The sequence below is a fragment of the Vombatus ursinus genome, unplaced genomic scaffold (assembly GCF_900497805.2).
Source record: "Vombatus ursinus unplaced genomic scaffold, bare-nosed wombat genome assembly UNPS02015175.1, whole genome shotgun sequence".
NCBI lineage: Eukaryota > Metazoa > Chordata > Mammalia > Diprotodontia > Vombatidae > Vombatus > Vombatus ursinus.
This window is the reverse complement of record NW_020954953.1, coordinates 1419266-1427910: the sequence shown is the minus strand read 5'-3', so window position 1 is coordinate 1427910 and position 8645 is coordinate 1419266. Positions and strand designations below refer to the sequence as shown.

Genomic DNA, 8645 nt, shown 5'->3' with positions numbered 1-8645 from the left:
TCTATGTGTGCTCTATACCCTGATCTTCTTGGAAAGTGGCATTTACACAATCTTTTAACGAATAAAGCATCGTTTTCTGAGTTACCAATGATAGTTAATAAAAGTTTTCTTTTTATTTCACTTTGCAATTCTAACAATCCTATTAAGAATTAATAACATAAATAAATCATACACAGCAAGTCCTCATATATTGAGGCCAAGCCTTTATATAAGGCTTATATTTCAAAAGTTCATTTCTAAGAGATTGTATGAAATCCAAACACATTCCCCCATAGAAACAGTGTCATGGGCTTCCACTTCCCTTGCGCCCACCTCCTCCTCATCCTCCTCTACCGCAGTCATGTCAGCCATGAAGTCGCTGAATCTCAAAGCTGAGGTGGCCTGTGCCTGGGTGGCACTGGCCGTGAACATCAGCGCATCCTGGGGGCTGCAGGACGTGCTGAGGACTAACCTGGAGCCCGATGGCACCATGAGGATGCTTGTTTCCGGGGCAGGAGACATCAAGCTCACCAAGGATGGTAACGTGCTGCTACATCAGAGGCAAATTCAACACCCAACAGCCTACTTGATAGCAAAAGTAGCCCAGGATGACATTACTGGTGACAGCACCACTTCAAATGTTCTCATCATTGGGGAGCTGCTGAAGCAGGCGGACCTCTATATCTCTGAAGGTCTGCACCCTCGAATCATAACGGAAGGGTTTGAAGCTGCTAAGACAAAGGCCCTTGAAGTCTTGGATCAAATCAAAATAAACAAGGTAATAGAGAAATCCTCATCGGAGAAGTTCATCTTTATTGAGAAGTGTGGCAACCCCCGATCTGTGACGTTGTTGATCAAAGGCCCAAACAAGCACAAGAGCACACAGATCAAGGATGCAGTGCGAGAGGTCAAGAGTGTCGCCAAAGATGGCTACATGGTTCCTGGTGCCTGGTGCCAGCACAGTAGAAGTCACCATAGCTGAAGCTCTCATTATACACAAGCACCATGTCAAGGGAGGGGCCTGTCTTGGAATCCAGGCTTTTGCTGATGCATTGCTCATTATTCCCAAGGTTCTTGCTCAGAACTCTGGTTTTGACCTTCAGGATACACTAGTTAAGGTACAGGTTGAACATTCAGAATCAGGACAACTTGTTGGTGTTGATTTTAAAGACCGATGAGCCGGTTATTGAGGCCGAAGCTGGCGTCTGGGATAACTATTGTGTCAAGAAGCAGCTGCTTTACTCCTGCACTGTGATTGCCACCAATATTCTCCTGGTTGATGAGATCATGTGAGCTGGAATGTCTTCTCTGAAAGGTTGAACTGAATCACAGATTGTTTCTATTGTAATCAGCTGCATCATGAAGGTCCTTCAGAAAGAACCACAAAGTATGTCTGGAGGTGGAGTTTTTCTTCTCTGCTGCCAAGGATTTTCCAAAGAATAATTGTTTTTCTTACTGTTGCAAGTAAACCTGGTCTCTAAAACTGACCCTATTCAAATATAAGGTCCTAAAATTGATTACGGTATTTTTTTTAAATTGCATTGAGGCCTACAATTAAAGCTGTAGTCCCTTTTACCCCCCCCCAAAAAAAAGAAACTGTTATGAATGATAATTAAGTGCCACAGTGAGGCAATGGAAGGCTATTTAGTTCATGAGATAGTTGACTTATAGTACTAATACTACAGTATTCGTCTCTGTTGAGGAACTCTGGCACAGTACAAGAGAGTCAAGACACAAGTATTGCAATTGGAAATGTGAGTTCCATACATTCTAAGGAGATTTATGCATGCATATGCATTTGCAAATGTAAATTCCGTTTAGTTCTTGGCAAAGCTGCCCTTGTGCCTGAGATCACACAATATGCCTTTCAAAAATTGCACTAATGGTAGTAATCTAAGAGGTGGGCCAGCATTCATCATAACCACTCTGATCCAGACTCAGTTATTTAGTTAAAGTGTACTTGGTAAATAAACTGGAAAAAATATCCCTAGGCAACCCAACAGTGGGAGAGCTAGGTGGTAGAGTTGATAGAATGTCACTCCTGGAGTCAGACTCATCTTCCTGAATTTAAATCTGACCTCAGACACTTATTAGCTGTGTGACCCTAGGCAAGTCATTTATCACTGTTTGCCTCAGTTTCTTCATCTATAAAATGAGCTGGAAAAGGAAATGGCAAGCCACTCTAATATCTCTGCCAAAAAGACCAAATTGGATCATGAAGAGTCAGATATGACTAAAAAACTAACCCAATAGTGCCTTTTGAACATTTAACAAAAATGCTAACATCCCTCCTCCACCACTCCTAACTTCCCCACTTTTCACCTCTGACCCAGATTTAAAATATTGCTACTTCCTTCTTCCTTTTCCCCTGTCCACATCCCCATGCAATGCCATCATCCTAGCCCCTCTCTCTTTTCCATCTCAGACTCTGTGAATAGTAAATAAATCATCGCTACCATTTCTGGAACAGGTAGGACAATCAACTGCCTAAAGACCACATTCCCCATCCCTGAGATACCTCTGTCCAAAATGCCCCTCTCTGGCTACCATTCACTAATTGTTGACTTCCTCTATTGGAATGTAAGCTCCCCGAGGACAGGGATATATGATTTTTGTATTTATATTTACAATATTTAGCACAATAGCACCTCACACATAAGAAGTGCTTAATAAATGTTCCCCCTTCTACTCATTCATTCGTTCATTCTTTGATGAGGACAAGGCAAAACCTTGAAGTACTGAAAAGGGAATTTGGAAGATGACAAAATAGAAGAATGTTTTTGGTCTCCTTTCTTGGGTGAAGAGTTTTTCTTAATTTCGAACTAAGTTCAGTTTGTCTCTGTTATCTTCCCACCTTTGTGTATGCCTCCTCCCATCTTCCACATACCAGTGTTAAGGCCCTAAGGTCCCCATGTGGCCCCAGCCCCTATCCTACCCTACAATAGTGGCAAGCTCAGGAGTGCCTTCTATCTAACTGCCTTCCTTTTCTACAAATAAAAACTCCAATTCCCTTAGGAAGAGATTTAGCTAATGGAACTGAACTGAACATTTCTAGAAGTATCTTCAGTTTGAAAAGAAGAAAAATATTTAGCCAAATGAATATCCAATTCTAGGAATTTAAGGGAAGTGTGACTATGGGAAGTAAATAATTCAGTTTGGGATTAGGAGAGAGAGAATTGATGGAAAGGGGACTACTAGTAAATTGATTTATTTATGAGTCTCCCTTTCCCCCCAAACCTCATTGTCATCTCTTAAAGTTGTCCCCAATTTTCATAGGTTCTTCCCTCTTATATTTCTACAATGGAGCCGTGGTCACAGATTAGGTCCCTCATAGTCATAAGCTTATGTTCATTCCCTCTCTTAGCTTCTACCTTCCCTATAAGTACCAATCAATACTCAGTCTGTAGAATATAATTCACACTGGAGGTGGTCAGAATGATTGGAATGTTAGGAAAATTTGTCAATATCTAACAGGTGAAAGTCTGGGCACATAGGTGCTACCTTTTTGGAGGTCAGAAGAAGCCATTTGGGGAATGTCCATATAAGTATGTAGGCTTTAATACAGAGAAAAAGAAGAGGAACTTCTGATTTGATGTTGCTAAATATGTAGCATTTTTACTGCTAGTGCAGTGGTGATTATTTTGTAAAGATGAATAGACAGTGAACTAGGTAAGATGACATTGTCACAGAGCACTGTGGTTTTGGAGTTCTGTTATTGTTTGGTGACTTTCACTGTCTGTCTCTGTGTTCTCTAAGTTCTGCATGTCCTTGTACACTGGGTTGGGCTGCACACTGTCTGAGACCTTGGGCACAGAGAACACAGAAGTGTTCAGTGAAAGCTTTATCCTTGAAAACACCTTCTGAGTCATTCCCTACTCTCTGGCATGCCTATATCAGAGATCATACAACCATGGCGCTCATACTTTGTGGAACCCTAATAAACTAGTGGGAACAAAGGGAAGAACAAATGGAGAGCAATTGTAATGCTGGGCAAGATATCAAGGGAGGGTCTCAGGAACTGTGAACAATGTCATTATGTAAAATGCTTTGCAAACCTTAACATTATTTATATATTATTATTGTGATGAAGATGATGATGTTGATAATGATAATGATGAATGAAATAAGGACCCATTTATGATCTCCATAAGTGAATTGGTTGCAAAGAGCAAGGCAAAAACCTAGTTACTAGCATCAAGGCAGAAAATTAGGGAAACACCCTCATCAGGGCTATTTTCCCAACTCTTGCTTGCATAGTTTGGTTAGGTCCCCAGAAACCAGCTGACTACTTCTCCCTTTAGAGTTCTAGAAGCTGGGGTTTCTAGCACTGTAGCTCCTGGGCCACCGTTCCATGTGCTCCCTATTGATTATCAACTAAATAAACATTTTGTTTTTAGAAATTATATTTACTAATATGGTTTAGTAAGAAGAGCTAATGTAAAACATCTTCCCCAAATCTGGGGAATAGGCTTTCCTGGTGTATTCAAAGTCCCTGAGGGAAATATTCTTAAATTTATTATATGTGGCCAGAGGATAAAGTTCCAGTTACTGGAAATGACCTTTGTGGAGTGCTCATGCTTTTCCTGTTAGGTATAGCTCTCAACTGGACTCTAAGAGATAATGCCTTGAAGAATCCTAAAACTGCCTAGCCTTGATCTGGCTAGTTAGTCTTCTTTGTATATCTCAGCTCCTGATTTGAACTGTTATCTCATACTGGTCTAGTCTTTCTGATGACATGGTCAATGAGGCTGGAGTGGGGCAGGGGAAAAGTGTAACAATCCCTGTGGGCTCACTACCCCCACTTTTCTTCCTTCAAGTATAAATGATATGGTCTGCATCCTCAAGGCACTTCTGATCCCATAAACTCCTTAAATTTGATGACTTTGTGGATGAATTTCTCATTCTAAACTGACTTGTTTTATAAAGCTGTATGATTCTTTTTACCTAATCATATCAAATCTAGCTTATATATCTGATTGATAGTTTTAATTAAGAAGTATGGGCCTTCTGTGTCCATATTAATTGAAATGAGTGTTTATACCTCCACCCTTACCATAGAGTAGGACTTGAAGTAACTGTGGCTGAATACTGAAGCCCAAGCTTCTGGTCTATCCCAAAATACTCCTAATGGCTGAAATGTGGTTAAACCTGAAATGATGTTCAGATGACCTTATTTTTAGTTATTTTGGACTTCTGGATTCAGAGAACTAACTTTTGCTTTCACAGCTTTCATAACTGGGAATTGCCTAGCTCCTGTGCCAATTTTATTCTTATTTGCAGCCTTCATTCCTTCACTGCTTCCCAAGAGACTTACCTTTCTTTCCTAGGATTGTGTGGTTCTTTGGCCCTGCCCTCTGAGAGTCTTAAAAAATAGAGCTATGTTTGCTCTGTAGATTTTACCTTTTTTACATGGAGTTCTAGGGCCTCTAACTTCTGTGCCTCAATTAGCTCATCAATTAAATTATGAAAATGTTTAAATGGATGGTCTCTAAGCTCCCTGTTAGCTCTAAAGTTCCACGATTTTAAAAGATGTAATTTTTTGGACCCTTAATTAGGTAAGTGTGAAACTTTTCACACCTTGAAAATGTACTCACCAGAAGTAGAATTCAGTAGAGGATTGGAGGAAGTAATTTCAAGAGCTGCTAGTTGTTGGGTGCAAATATTTATGCTAGCACATAAATGACAGGAAGATTGATGGTCACAACTCCCCAAATAAGTATTTTCATACCCATTATTCACAATAACATAGATCAAAAGCACACTCTAAAATACCCTTCCTTTTAAAAAATGTGGCCTTAATTCAATGCCAGAAGCCCAGAAAATACTTAAAGGAACAGGCAAGGGTACTGCTTCAGAGGTGATCTGAACCTGAAATTATTCTTGATTAATAACAGGTGGTAGTTATGTAGACTTTTATAGGCATTGTCTCACTTGAACCTCCTAATAAACCTGTGAACTTATTATGATCTAAAAGATTTATCATGACCATTATTTTCACCAAATTATGATTTCATTTGTGAAACTTCCAGTGAGGAAAATCCTACAGATACAGATCAACAGTTGGCCTGCCATTTATAGTTTTTTGATATTTGCCTGAGGCAATGAGATCTTAAGTGACTTGTGTAGGGTCCCAAAGTGAGAATATATCAAAAGTGGGGCTTGAATATAAGTCTTCCTGATCCTGAGGGTAACTTTTTACCCGCCAAATCATGCTTCCTCTCAAACTAACTGGTATTTCTATCCCTATTTTACATTCCTATCCCAAACACACAAACACTAACAGTTTGGGTTCTCAAAGAACAATGACTAATTCTCTGCTCTGGCTTTTAGGAATATCTCTGAAAAATTTAGTTGATTTCTCTGTTGCCATGAGCCCCTACCAAGCATGAGCCCCACTGATTGTTGTCCACCTAGACTTAATTAGCCTTTAAAAAGAGTCACAACCTCTCAGTTCCAGAATCAACTCTCTAAGACTAAATTATAGCACAAGTTTTGTGTATTGGAGGAGAAGGTTTTCTCTCAGGATTTTATCTGAAAAATAAAAGCAAAACATGTCTTCCATATATCATTGTCTAGAGCAGATGGATAGGGATCACCTGTTTTCTAGCCAAAGGGTTAGGGGAGACAGGTAGATAGGAGAGAATTTGCTTTACAGGATACTTTTTTCCTCCTCTATCAGGGTCCTAACAGGCCGAGGAGATTTGCAAATGTTCTCCCTGTGTAGGGTAATAAGTGTTGCAAATGTGAATGGAAGATGACTAAGTGTTACTCAGCTCTCCTAGTAGTTTAACTAAAATCAAGAAGGCAGGGAGTTTGTGACATGGGCTGTAATCTCCAAACTGGAGGTGATTAGGGACATGTAGTATCCCCAGGTCATAAGTACAAAGAGAGCCCCTCCAATGACACAAAATTATTTATGATGCATTTTCTAATATAAAATGAAACACGAGGACCCCTTAAGTCTGGGGGCCTCAGGACAACTATTCCTTTTGTTATTGTGTTAATTTGTCTCTGCCCTAGCATCTTTCTTCCAAGCTGCCTTATAAGTGGAGGGAAAATGAAAATTACCCATTTTCCTACTTTAAAATTGGAGTGTAACCATTACGTGAAGACTATTTTATGAGAAAATAGACTAAGGAAGAGTAATAAATATTTTCATCCTGCTTAAATCACACCCAAATAGCAATGGTGGTGATTATTTAGCCTCTTAGGACTCCTTAGTTTGTTTTCCAGTTCTACCCAGCTGTGGATTAAATGGGGGCAAAATGTTAAAGAATCACAGACTTATAAAATCTTAGAATTGAAAGGATTTTAGAGGTATAGACCAACTTCTCACACCATATACCAAGATAAGGTCAAAATGGGTACATGGCTTAGACACAAAGGGTGATACCATAAGCAAATTAGGGGAGTATGAAATAATTTACCTGTCTGATCTACGGATTAAGGAAGAATTTAGGACCAAACAAGAAATAGGGAATGTTACAAAATAGAAAATAGATAATTTTGATTATATAAAAATTACAAATCTTGTGAACAAATAAAACCAATGCAACCAAAATTAGAAGGGAAACAGAAAAGTGGGAGAAAAAATTCACAGCAAGTATTTCTGATAAAGGACTCATTTCTCAAATGTATAGAGAACTGAGCCAAATTTGTAAGAATATGAATCATTCCCCAATTGATAAATAGTCAAAGGATATGAACAGGCAATTTTCAGATGAATAAATCAAAACTATCTATAGTCATATGAAAAAGTGTTCTGAATCACTATTGATTAGAGAAATGCAAATTAAAACAACTCTGAGATACCACTTCACCACCATCAGATTGTCTAATATGACTAAAAAGGAAAATGATAAATGTTGTAGGGGATGTTAGAAAACTGAGACACTAATGCACTACAATTGCAAAGAGTTCTAACCATTTTGGAGAGCAATTTGGAACCATGCCCAAAGGAATATGAACCTGTGCATACCCTTTGAGTCAGCAATACCACTACTAGGTCTGTATATCAAAGAGACAAAAAAGGAGAAAATAACCTATTTGTACAAAAAAAAATTATAGTAGTTCTTTTTGTGGTGGCTAAGGATTGGAAATTGAAAGGATGTCCATCAATTGGAGAATGGCTGAACAAAGTGTGGTATATGATTGTAATGGAATATTATTGCACTATCAGAAATGCCAAGCAGGATACTTTCAGAAAAAAAGAAACTGGAAAGACTTACACGGACTGATTCAAAGTGAAGTGAGCAGAACCAGAAGAACATTGTATACGGTAACAACGATATTGTACGTTGAAGAATTGTGAATGACTTAGCTATTCTCAGAAATACAATGATCCAAGACAATCCCAAAGGACTTACGATGAAAAATGCTGCCTACCTTCTGAGAAAGAACTGATGTTGTCTGAATGCAAACTGAAGCATGCTATTTTACTTTTTCCTTTCCTCTCCTCTCCTCTCCTCTGCTCTCCTTTCCTCTGCTCTCCTTTCCTCTGCTCTCCTTTCCTCTCCTTTCCTTTCCTCTCCTTTCCTTTCCTTTCCTTTCCTTTCCTTTCCTTTCCTTTCCTTTCCTTTCCTTTCCTTTCCTTTCCTTTCCTTTCCTTTCCTTTCCTTTCCTTTCCTTTCCTTTCCTTTCCTTTCCTTTCCTTTCCTTTCCTTTCC

At 39.1% G+C, this 8645-nt stretch overlaps 1 pseudogene; it reads left to right on the top strand.

Moving 5' to 3' along the window:
- Window positions 1–340: 340 nt before the first annotated feature.
- LOC114031512 lies at window positions 341–1299 on the top strand (annotated as a pseudogene).
- The last annotated feature ends 7346 nt before the right edge of the window (window positions 1300–8645 follow it).